At 33.1% G+C, this 11,248-nt stretch overlaps 1 long non-coding RNA gene across 1 annotated transcript; it reads right to left on the reverse strand.

The window, feature by feature from the left end:
* Positions 1-7,400: 7,400 nt before the first annotated feature.
* On the reverse strand, positions 7,401-10,786 carry LOC134249214 (uncharacterized). The gene is made up of 3 exons (XR_009988230.1): positions 10,669-10,786; positions 8,726-8,801; positions 7,401-7,510 (listed from the first exon to the last, which is right to left on the reverse strand). It is a non-coding gene; the product is annotated as an uncharacterized LOC134249214 (long non-coding RNA).
* Positions 10,787-11,248: the final 462 nt, after the last annotated feature.

The following is an 11,248-nucleotide window of genomic DNA, read 5'->3' on the forward strand; positions in this document are numbered from 1 at the left end:
GACAAAATGTTCTCAGCAGCAGTAACTATCCAGAACGGAAGCCACAGGCTGTAACTTCCCGAAGTCCCCTCAGAGTGCAGTTTGATATTCCATCTGAGGAAAAGCCCCCTGTGAAACCGGTAAACACGGCACCGGTGACGAAACTGGCGGGAGAACCGATTGCAGGGTTTCAGAGAACAACTAATTCACCCAGTTATTTCCCTTTGTTTAGTCGAGATGGATTACCAATGCGCAAAATTGGAGGTCCACCTAAAAACAAACAACAGTCGTCCAAATTAAAAATATCATTCCCCAATAGTGCTCCTGTTGAAGATAATTAAACATACTTTATACGAATTGTTGCTATTGAACTGTATAATTGTACATTTGGTATTGTTGTCTCATAAATTCTATTATATCACTGAAATCCTGTCTGTTTGATCGAGTCTGAGAAAAAAAATAGTTATTTGCGTTAGCGTCGACCAAATCTCTATGTTTTTCATAAATGCATACTCTTTTAGAGATATAATTAATCGTCGAAGAAATAGATGCTAAAAACAAATTGGTGGAAAGTGATTTTTCCGTTCTTTCCCGATCGTGACAAGCAGCACACTGCGGGTGTGACCAGTCGGCAGGGGACTGATCCCACCTCTGATGTTTTAATGAAGTTTAAACCTATTCTGTATTGTTTTATGAACTTTGATATTGAATACTGTTCGTTATCTCCATATCCTTCATATACTGGACTAGAAGTAGCATACACTGTAATGCTTACAAATTGTGATTATCAAATGAGTTTTATTGGAGCAGTCCTTTTTTTTTTGATTAAATAAAATCTGTTAGAGAAGTCAAAATAAAATCGTTGAAACACAGCAAAGCCACAGGTGCTTGAGGACAGGACCCCCCCCCCAACTGTAGAACCCATGGCCTTTTAGACTTTTTTCATATTGATGACACATTTGTGATATAATCTATCCTATCAATTCAGAAAAATTGTTTAAACTAACATTTTATAAAAATTTCAACCCCACTCTCTCTATATGTTGATTTTTATACATAGAATGTAGGGTAGATTTTGTAGAACGTTTGTTTTAGGTAATTTTTCGATTTGTTTGTAAAGATCTTATCACAAATATGTCAATGAAAGATTATTTAATATGATAAAAAAGTCGAAAAATCCCAGGGTCTATATCGAAAGGGGGGGTCCTGTCCTCAAGCACCTGTGAGCAAAGCTCGAAAAACAATTATTGGCTAAACATATTCGAGACGCAACAATACACAAAATTCCAAAATATTCCGTAGTTGCTTTATTTAACCATGATTCCTTGAAAAGATGTGTTTTAATAATTTATATAAATTATGATGTTATTTTTTCACCATCTTTCTGAACATTTTATTTTACGAGCAATATTTATAAAGAAGTAAAATAAAACGGGTATGTTTGATTCATATATCTTTACTATCATAAACGTTTAAATTAAGTTACATTGTGTTTTAAATATTTTCAAACTTCTGTCCTTTTTATGAAAAGTTTCTTCATTGTTATTATAACTGAATGCACTTTAAAAAGATAAGGATGAATTCTCTCAATCTAAGGAACTAAAGAGACAATATTTTAAGCAATATGTCTGGAAATTTCCTCTTCTACGCTGTGGTGTTCATCCTTCTGAATTTTGTTTGCACTCAATCCGAGGATCAGAAACGCTTACTGATAAATGATCCTCAATATTTTGAAAATCGGCTTCAGGAAATGGAATCTAAAATCCAGTCTTTGACAAGGGAAGTGGAAACTTTGAGGGCCAACAATTCTAAAGGTGCGTTTTAATTAGGATTATTCAAACTTTTTATATTTGAAAACCTATAACAAATATATTAATTAGATATCATTCCAGAAAAAAAAACTAGCTGCAATAATGTAGCCCTCTCCTATTGTTTTTAATGGAGAAGGGGGAGAGGGCTACATAATTGCAGCTAGAAAAAAAAACCTATATATAAACGGCTGCATTTCATTTCCGGAATTTTTGGTAATTATCAACTTTTCATTTCCGACATTTTTTTGTTTTCATTTCCGACATTTTTCAAATACATATGTAGTACCTATAGTAACAGATTTGATAACTTTATCTGAAGAATTTAAAGGAATAATCATAAATAAATCACTGCAATCCAATTCTGTAAATCTATCAGTGACTTGGACAGTGTGTATGGTGCTGACAGGTTCATATCAGAGGTACTTGCCGTTATATATTTTAAAAAATAAATAACCCTCTTCCTAATACCACCGGTAGTTCACTATTTTTATTATAAACTGATTATGATTATTTTTTATTATTTCTTGCTAAGGCCAGATTGTGAATATAAAGAATAAAAATAATCTGAAATTTTTTTTTTACAGAATTCTATTGCAAGAATTGCAAAGATTTCAAGCTACAAGTCGTCAAATTTATACACTTTGTATTTTTAAACAAATAACTAGTAAGCTGTAAAAGAAATATAATAACAAACATACATATTGGACCTTTGTTAGGCCAACAATGCTCGTTATGTTGAGCCACCGTATGCATTTAACATTGGGCCATCCGTAATTTTCTCATCGGCCCTTAATCAGACCAACTTGTTGGCTTATTGTTGGGCCAATGCAACAGACAATATTGGATCACTGTTGGACCAATGTATTCTTTCAATATTGGGCATACATTGTTTTTGTACAGTTGGGCTATTGTAAGCAATTAATGTTGGACTACGGTAATTTAGTAATCGAGCCTTAATCAGACCAACTTGTTGACTTATTTGTTGGGCGAATGCAACAGACGGTATTGGGTCACTGTTGCACCAATGTATTCTTTCAATATTGAGCATACGTCAGTTTTGTACAGTTGGGCCATTGTAAGCAATTAATGTTGGGTCAACGGTAATTTGCTCATCGGCCCCTAATCATACCAACTTGTTTGCTTATTGTTGAACCAATGGAACGGATATTATTGAGTCATTGTTAGGCCACTAATTCTTTCAATATAAGGCAAACATTGTTTTTGGGCCAACGTGTTCTGTATCTTATTGCGTCTCCATCAGGATAACTCAATTGCTCTTCACTGGTTGGCCAGTTGTATATCTCACAGGATTACAATCAACAAGTAATGCATTGTAATTAGCTCTACATTAATGAAAAAGAAAAACCTGAGAAAAAATGAAATTAAATTGTAACATATTTTATTGTTCAGTTCATGATGAAAACATTTATAAAGAACAAAAAGTTGACACTCACTTGTAGCATGTATGATTATATGATGTGAATGCACAAGTTCAGTAAATTGCAGGTATCAATAAGCACGTCTAAAAATCAAAGCTCTCTTGTCGTTTGATAAATAATACTAAAATGAATCCCGCCGTAGGGATTACTTAAACAAAATAATGTTTCTTGCATCTGCAACGTGTACGTTGCCGACAAATAGACACACAAAAGGGTAGAACTTTAAATATAACAGAAAAAAGTTAAGCACTGCCACTTTCCATGTGACCCCTCTCCCGAGTCTCCTCCTCCTCTCTTCTTTTCTTGTCTGTCCGTATCTTCCTCCACCATCCCTGTCCTTGGAATACCTTAGTCATTCTTCGATATTTTTCTCAATATCTTTGTTTTTAGAATTTCCAGTTGCTCTGTTTTATCGAACACTCTCTAAAATTGTAGTATTTGGTACTTAAATACATTTGTTACTTTTCCCAGTAAAGAGTTAACAAACGAGGAAATCTTAAGGTGTAAGGTGAAAAATGGCGCAGATATTACAAGTAGCCCGGATGTTATCAACCCATGATGCTCAGCCAGATATATGGTATTGGGCCAACTAAGGGCTGATGATAATCCCTCAACAAATATTCTCTCTCATTACAACACTTTTATGATATAACCCCAAAAGTTAGCCCAAGAGTGGCCCCATAAAACATCACCAACTATCAATATTCCATGTTGGACCACCGATGGCCCAATAAAGGTATACCACCAGCGATAATACAACCATAATGCAAGATTGGGCCAACGGTGTGCTGCTATCTGGTAATACCTCTAAAATTGCCATATTGTGGTATAAATACATATCGGTGCAGATAAATTATCGGCGCAGATAATTTTTTGGGTGAAAATAGCAATATTTAGATTGCTAGTTTGCTTCCTTTGATGTTCTGTTAACAGTTTATAGTATAATATCAATGGACGTCTGCGAACATATAAGCGAGTCATGTGTCATTCTTCACCGTCGTGCATTGCTTACAAAATCGGAAAACAGTGATGTCGTTAGAGCCATTTCAGTGTTTTTTCCAAATTATTGACGAAAAATAACACTTTCATACGAGTAGGCCTGACAGATATTATTAATTTTATATTAATATCACAATATTTGTGGAAAGTGTACTGTCGCACTTATAATTAGGACGGCATGAAATTAAAAAGCTGCGTAAAAGTCATGCGCATTCGAATCAGACTCGGCCTTGTTAAGTGGCTGTACGTTAAAGCTCTGTTTTACAAAGCTAAAACTAGAGGGACTGTCAGCACTGAGCTCACCAAATGATACCCCCGCCTCCCATATGGTTATAATGACAAAGTCCATGTATTGATCTGGGAGACAGACACAAAATAAATGTCAGATTAAAAAGTAAAATAAGAAGTGGATAATGGCATTATGTAACGAAGAATCTGTGAAAGTATCATTAAATTTTATTCAGTGGTATGGAGGAGTTGCGCATAAGACATTGGTATATATGTATCCTTCAGTATTATAGACAGAATGGCAGTGTCCATGTTTTGCTCTTGGAAACCCAAAATATGTGTCGGATCAAAAAGTGAAATAGGAGGTGCACAATGGCACTATGTAACACAGATTCGGTGAATGTTTCCTAAATTTCATTCAGTGGTAAATAATGAGTTGCGGAAAAAGAGAAGGCTATACCCAAAAGCGTAACAGACGGACGTACGGACAGACGGACAAACACACATTTGGTTATATATTGGGTACCTCAAGTCCAAGTCCTATTGGATACTGCTTATTGGATACAAAAAAAGTGTACACACGAGAGAGTATTATTTGGGTAGTTACTGTTCAAATCTTATTGGATATTAATCCTCGTGTCCGTATTTTATTGGGTTTTTCTTATTGCTTTTTATTCATTTAAATTTATTATATATTTAATATTTGCTGGTAAATTCAGACAAGACTAAAAACCTTTGGTTTTGAACTCATATTTTTGTCAATTTCTGTGATATAGCTCTTTTATTGTAACACCTAACTAATTTGTTCTTAGCAACAAGGATATACACCTGTATATTTCAAAATAACTGATATTAAAATACATGAAAACCTAAGTGCAAAAAAACTGAATTGTGAAAACACAACTCAACACATCTCAGACTCTGTTCAACCTTTCTTGAATAACAAAATTAAGTATTTAAGGAGAAACCTTTTTGAGTCATTACCAATAAGCAAATGTCCATTACATGTTGGACAGAATGAAGGTATCCAACAGGCATTGGACAGGTGTCCTATACCTGTTGGGTTGTATTTTGATGAAATGATTAAAATATCCAAGAACAATTGGACATGTGTACATTGTCCAATTCTATTTGGGTTTCTTGAATCTCCTCATCAAAATACCACCCAACAGGTAATGGACACCTGTCCAACTCCTCTTGGATATCTACATCCCACCCAACAGGAAAAGGACACTTGTCCAATTCTCTTCTTGGGTTTCTTGAAATGTTTCATCACAATACCACCCAACAGGTAATGGACATCTGTCCAACTCCTCTTGGATATCTACATCCCACCCAACAGGCAATGGACACTTGTCTAATTCTTGGGTTTCTTGAATTGCATCATCAAAATACAACCCAACAGGTAATGGACACCTGTCCAACTCCTCTTGGATATCTACAACCCACCCAACAGGTAATGGACACTTGTCCAATTCTTTTTGGGTTTCTTGAATTGTTTCATCAGAATACTACCCAACAGGTGATGGACATACGTCCAACTCCTCTTGGATATCTACATCCCACCCAACAGGCAAATGACACTTGTCTAATTCTTGGGTTCTTAAATCTCTTCATTAAATACAACCCAACAGGTAATGGACACCTGTCCAACTCCTCTTGGATATCTACATCCCACCCAACAGGTAATGGACAATTGTCCAATTCTTCTTCTTGGGTTTCTTGAATTGTTTCATCAGAATACCACCCAACAGATAATGGACATCCGTCCAACTCCTCTTGGATATCTACATCCTACCCAACAGGCAATGGACACTTGTCTAATTCTTGGGTTTCTTAAGAATCCTCTCATCAGAATACTACCCAACATGTAATGGACACCTGTCCGATTCCTCTTGGATATCTTCATCCCTTCAATAGTATATAAACTAAAAGGTATTGGACATTCTTCTTGGGTTACTCAATTTTTTTCATAAGAAAGAAAACCCAATAGGTATTGGACATTGGTTCAACTCTTCTTGGATATTACATCCTGACATTAGAATAAAACCCAACAGGTGATGTTTACCTGTCCAATTCTTCTTGGGTTACCTTATGCCCTTAATTAAAATTGTCAAATTTGTCTTGGATATTTTTACTCTTGCATTAGATTTCAAACCCAATAAGTATGACATTTACCTTCCCTAGTTGAATTCAAATTTATCTGCATAAACATACATAAGTCCGAAACATATTTAATACTTTAATTCTAACATTCCACATCTCATTAAGTGTACACTTTACAAATGATAGCAAATATATAAGCATTTTGTGCCTAAACTATTTGGCATTTGAAGAATTTTATAACCATGTGTGCAAAATTTAAATTTAAATATTGGAACTTGGAGCAAGTCATTACAGGTAGAGCAAGATGCTGAAAATCATATTGATAAATAGATCACACCCTTGATAAAATATTTGCCTTCAGTTGCTAAGATTTTGTTGAATTATATGGAAAATTTCCATAATCCTATTTATTACAGATACATGTACAATGCATATTTTCCCTGCAATAATAAAAATACTTCTGAGATGTAAAAGAATGGATTAAATAGTCACCGATGTTAAAAAATATTTCATGATCTCATTAATCGGGTTTGGAAATCACAAACTTAGTTTTGAAGCCGATAAAACAGTGCCGCACCAGAAAACACAGTTACAAGTACAATGAATGAATTCATTGTATCAAAACTTTAAAATAATTGATCACTATGTCCAAATCTTTTCGACAAATCGGGATAAAGATATTAAATCAAATCATCACTGTTACAAGTCTTAGACTTAGAGCTAGAGAAAAGTCTTTACATGCCCAAATTTTACATGTAAGACTTTGATCCTACATTTCAATAAATGTCAAAATGGTTTTATTTTTGTTTCTGTTCAATACTTTCTTCTTCAGGGTCTTTTATATTGCCATATGTTTATCCAGTAGCAGTGGTTAGTCTCAGGCAATCTTTGAAATATTCCTCATTTCATGCATCTCCTTCAGTTCTGCCTCTGTCCATTTTATTCATTCTGCAATTAGATAAAGGCATTTCTTTGCCATATAAAACATGTTTTTTTTTACTACAGCAAGATCACCCTTTATGTTGATCAAACCCAAAGAAGAAGTAGAACTATATTATTTACTCAGAAATATGTATTGATAAATAAAATGGAAGAAAAACTAAATTCTATCAACTCTTTTTTTTTCATCTATGTCTAACTGCATTTTCATCCTACCCCTTCTGTCATAATTAAATCAAAATGGAATCATCATTCAACACACAAAACGATGTCGCATATTAATTAGACAGTATTTTAGTTTCTGATTGTAAAGAAGGAGATTTTAAAAAAAGACTTTACACCTATTCCTTGCAAATTTTTGACTTCTAATGTAACACTATCAGTACATTAGGGGTACATAATCTTCAAAAACATCTCTACACTTAATGATAAAGCTTTCACATTAGTATTGTTTTTAGCCCAATGGGTCTGCTAAGGAGGATTTAAAATTGACCCAAACCTTACTAACTGCTTTGAAATTATATTGACAGGGACAGAGACACACTTGACACTCCATCCCTTCTTCCTTGGGTATGCTTTGCACAAAATTTCATTAAAATTGACTAAGCTGGATAAAAGTTGAAAATATGAAAAATTACAGTCAAACAGATTATGAATAACTTTCAGCACATCAGACATGAAGTAGTGATCCTTAAAAAAATACCTCTACAAGATGAAGCTGTTTTATTCCTTTAAAGTGATATCTAGTATTGTTTCTTTTCCTGTATGCCACCTCTATCAGAACAAAATGTTATATATGTATTAACATAACCTTTGACCGTATAGTATCCCAGTATTTAATTTAGAATTAATATGGTTCTGGAAACCAACCCTCAGATGCCCTTAAAACAAATGATTCTAAACTGGCAATGGTAAAGGGCATCCGAAGAATTTAAAATAAAATGATAGTACAAACAAGCAAACAGCTAGTGTGCATGAAAAGGTTTGCAAACACTAGAAAAAATACTAAGGTACTTTCTCAAACTTAACATGAATACTAAAGAGGTTTTATGTAGCTGTATTGCACATACCAAAAGCTTTCCTGCAGTTAAAAGTTAGTTGCCTAGTAGTTATGTAGTATGTACAAGTTTTTCATTCTATCTCATCTAAATTAAGAAGCAAAAATGTCTCTGAAAATTTTATGGTTGGCATGAAGTATTCCTGTTCATTTTAGTGATTACTTACAATTGTCCTATTTCTGAGTGTCATCTTCTGATGGGTGTGTTCTCTGCAATGTTCACTATTGAAGTTCCTGTTTGACCTGTTATAAATTGAAAATCCTCAATGAACATAATTATGGTTTTAATTTCCATTGTTTAGCTTTTTGTGCTATCAAATTAAAGCCATCGCTGTGCAATAAAGGAAATCAAGTACTAATCCACAGCTTGGTGGCAATAAAGTTACAATCCCCGAGTAAAAAGTGACAAGCCCAAATACAGAGGCAAAAATTAAAAAGTAACATTGAAAAAAGTTCATCGTGAAAAAAAAGTCAGGGTATTAACTACAGATGATTCTTTTAAAAACAAAGTTAAATTTAATTTTCGCTAGTTAAATTTAATCATATATAAATTGATGATTTAAAAAAAATATAAAAAAAAAGATTTTGAATATTCCTTTTCTGGTCATTCACTAGTTCGTCTAATTAAAACAAAGCAAAAATAATTTTGTTTTCATCTTGAATCATTTAAAGCCATATATGGCATATGAACAATGATAATTACGAGACTAAAATTATAAGAACTTATTATGTGTATCATTACTTTATATAAACATGATAAAGAAAGAAATTTTCCATAAATTACAAAATCTAAATCAATTGCGTTATAAAGATATCAAAATTTAATTTGGATTCTCAGAATTTTCTCCGACTTGGAAGAAAATACAAAAGCTTTAAAAAACACATTACAGAGAAGATAAAATCGTATTATTAGATAAAACGAGGTGTTCTCCACGCTCCGAATTGTATGATAAGCTTTAATTTAAATTATTAACTATATTTCTTTACTTAATTTTGTATTTTTCAAAAATATATTTTTGATCAGTTACGCCATATATGGCTTTAAAAAATTGCTACATAATTGCATGACACTTATCATTGAGCTGATTGAGTGGATGTATACAATTTAATGATGAGATATCTGCGAGGCATATATGTACAAGCAAATATTGCTATATTAAACAAAGGAAAGGGGGAATTCAAATTAGGAAATAAAAGATCGTTTTAAAGTCAATAAGTTTTGTAGTACTGCAAAATGGATGCAGTTGTAAAGATTTATGCATAATATTAGCATGATGTCTGAAATATTTCCATATTAGGGAATTTAATAGCAAAATACCGGTGGTGCTTTTCATGTATTACATGTGTATTTTAAAATTCCTTATAGCCCAAGGGGATTCCTCAGTGCAAAAAAAAAATCACTAGCCCCATCCTCAAAAATGTAGGCCCCAGGTGTAGCGCGATGCTACATGAAATTACACACCCATCATGTGAAATAGGTATAGTAGCCCTATATCAATTTCAGTATTGTTTAAAATTAATTAAAACAAATGCCAAAAACAATAACTAAAAAATATCAAACTAAAGCAGACACTCCGTCAAAATCAAAGACAAAGAGAAGCACTGTTTTGACTGAAAGTTTTTCATGGTAATACAATGAATCTCTTAAGTTACATATCAGATGAGATAAACTTACATACAATTATTTAGTTGTTGTCAATTATCCCATTTATCATCATCTCAGCTCAATTTGCGATTGATTGTAATACTGTGTACATGAACCGATAATTTACAGCTGATTTATGAACACACGATTGTTAAAATTTTCATTTCCCTTTTCAATATACATTGTCAGAACATACTTAGTTGGTTATGATATAAAATTAAATAATAAACACATTCGATTTATTTAAGATTATCTAATAATATACGATCGTTTACTAAATACTTCTCGCCCTCAAGAGAGTTAAAAAGACAGAGAAAATTCAAAATACAAACAATTGCAACTCAGATTAATTGTTCCGATATATCTATTTTAATTTTATGCACAATTGTTTTCAAAATTAAATTAAAATCTATTTTCCTTAAACAAGAACCCAGCAATGGATAAATATTAATCGAATAAACTTACCTTTTCTCTTGTCAATCAGAAAATCTTGTTGACATTAAGTGTTTCTTAGTCGCCATATTTTTTTCCCATGAAAACAAACGTTGTTATGATCAGGATCAACGGAAGTTGATTTTCGGAACTCTCGAGAATTTAGAGTTCCGAATGTAAAACTGAAACAACAAAAACACGGTGCGTCCGTGAAGGCAACTTTTTTAGACACTTTTTTGGACAAATCGTCGTGTCCAAGTTTTGTTGGGTACTAACCTGCAAATACGCAATTAGGGTGTTTTAAGCATATTCAGCGAAACTTCTTATTGGGTATACCCAATAAGCAAAAAGTACCGAATAAAGCAACAATCTTGGCATGAAAAATACCGAATAAACGCACTCTCGTAACATATACGGAGACTCCGATCACTATACACCCTTCCTACTTTCTGAAGCGGGAATTGATAAGGAATATATAAATTGGTTTGAAAAATTGGTGTTATGGCTCTCTCAACAGATTTTTACAAAACAGGATTATACTACTAGTCATAATGTATTAAAATGTTTCAGATTTTAAATTTTTTTTTGTTTGAACAACGAATCCTTCAACATT

Source organism: Saccostrea cucullata, unplaced genomic scaffold, assembly GCF_032062105.1.
Source record: "Saccostrea cucullata isolate Sc308-1 unplaced genomic scaffold, CSIRO_AGI_Scuc_v1 ctg13629, whole genome shotgun sequence".
Classification (NCBI taxonomy): domain Eukaryota; kingdom Metazoa; phylum Mollusca; class Bivalvia; order Ostreida; family Ostreidae; genus Saccostrea; species Saccostrea cuccullata.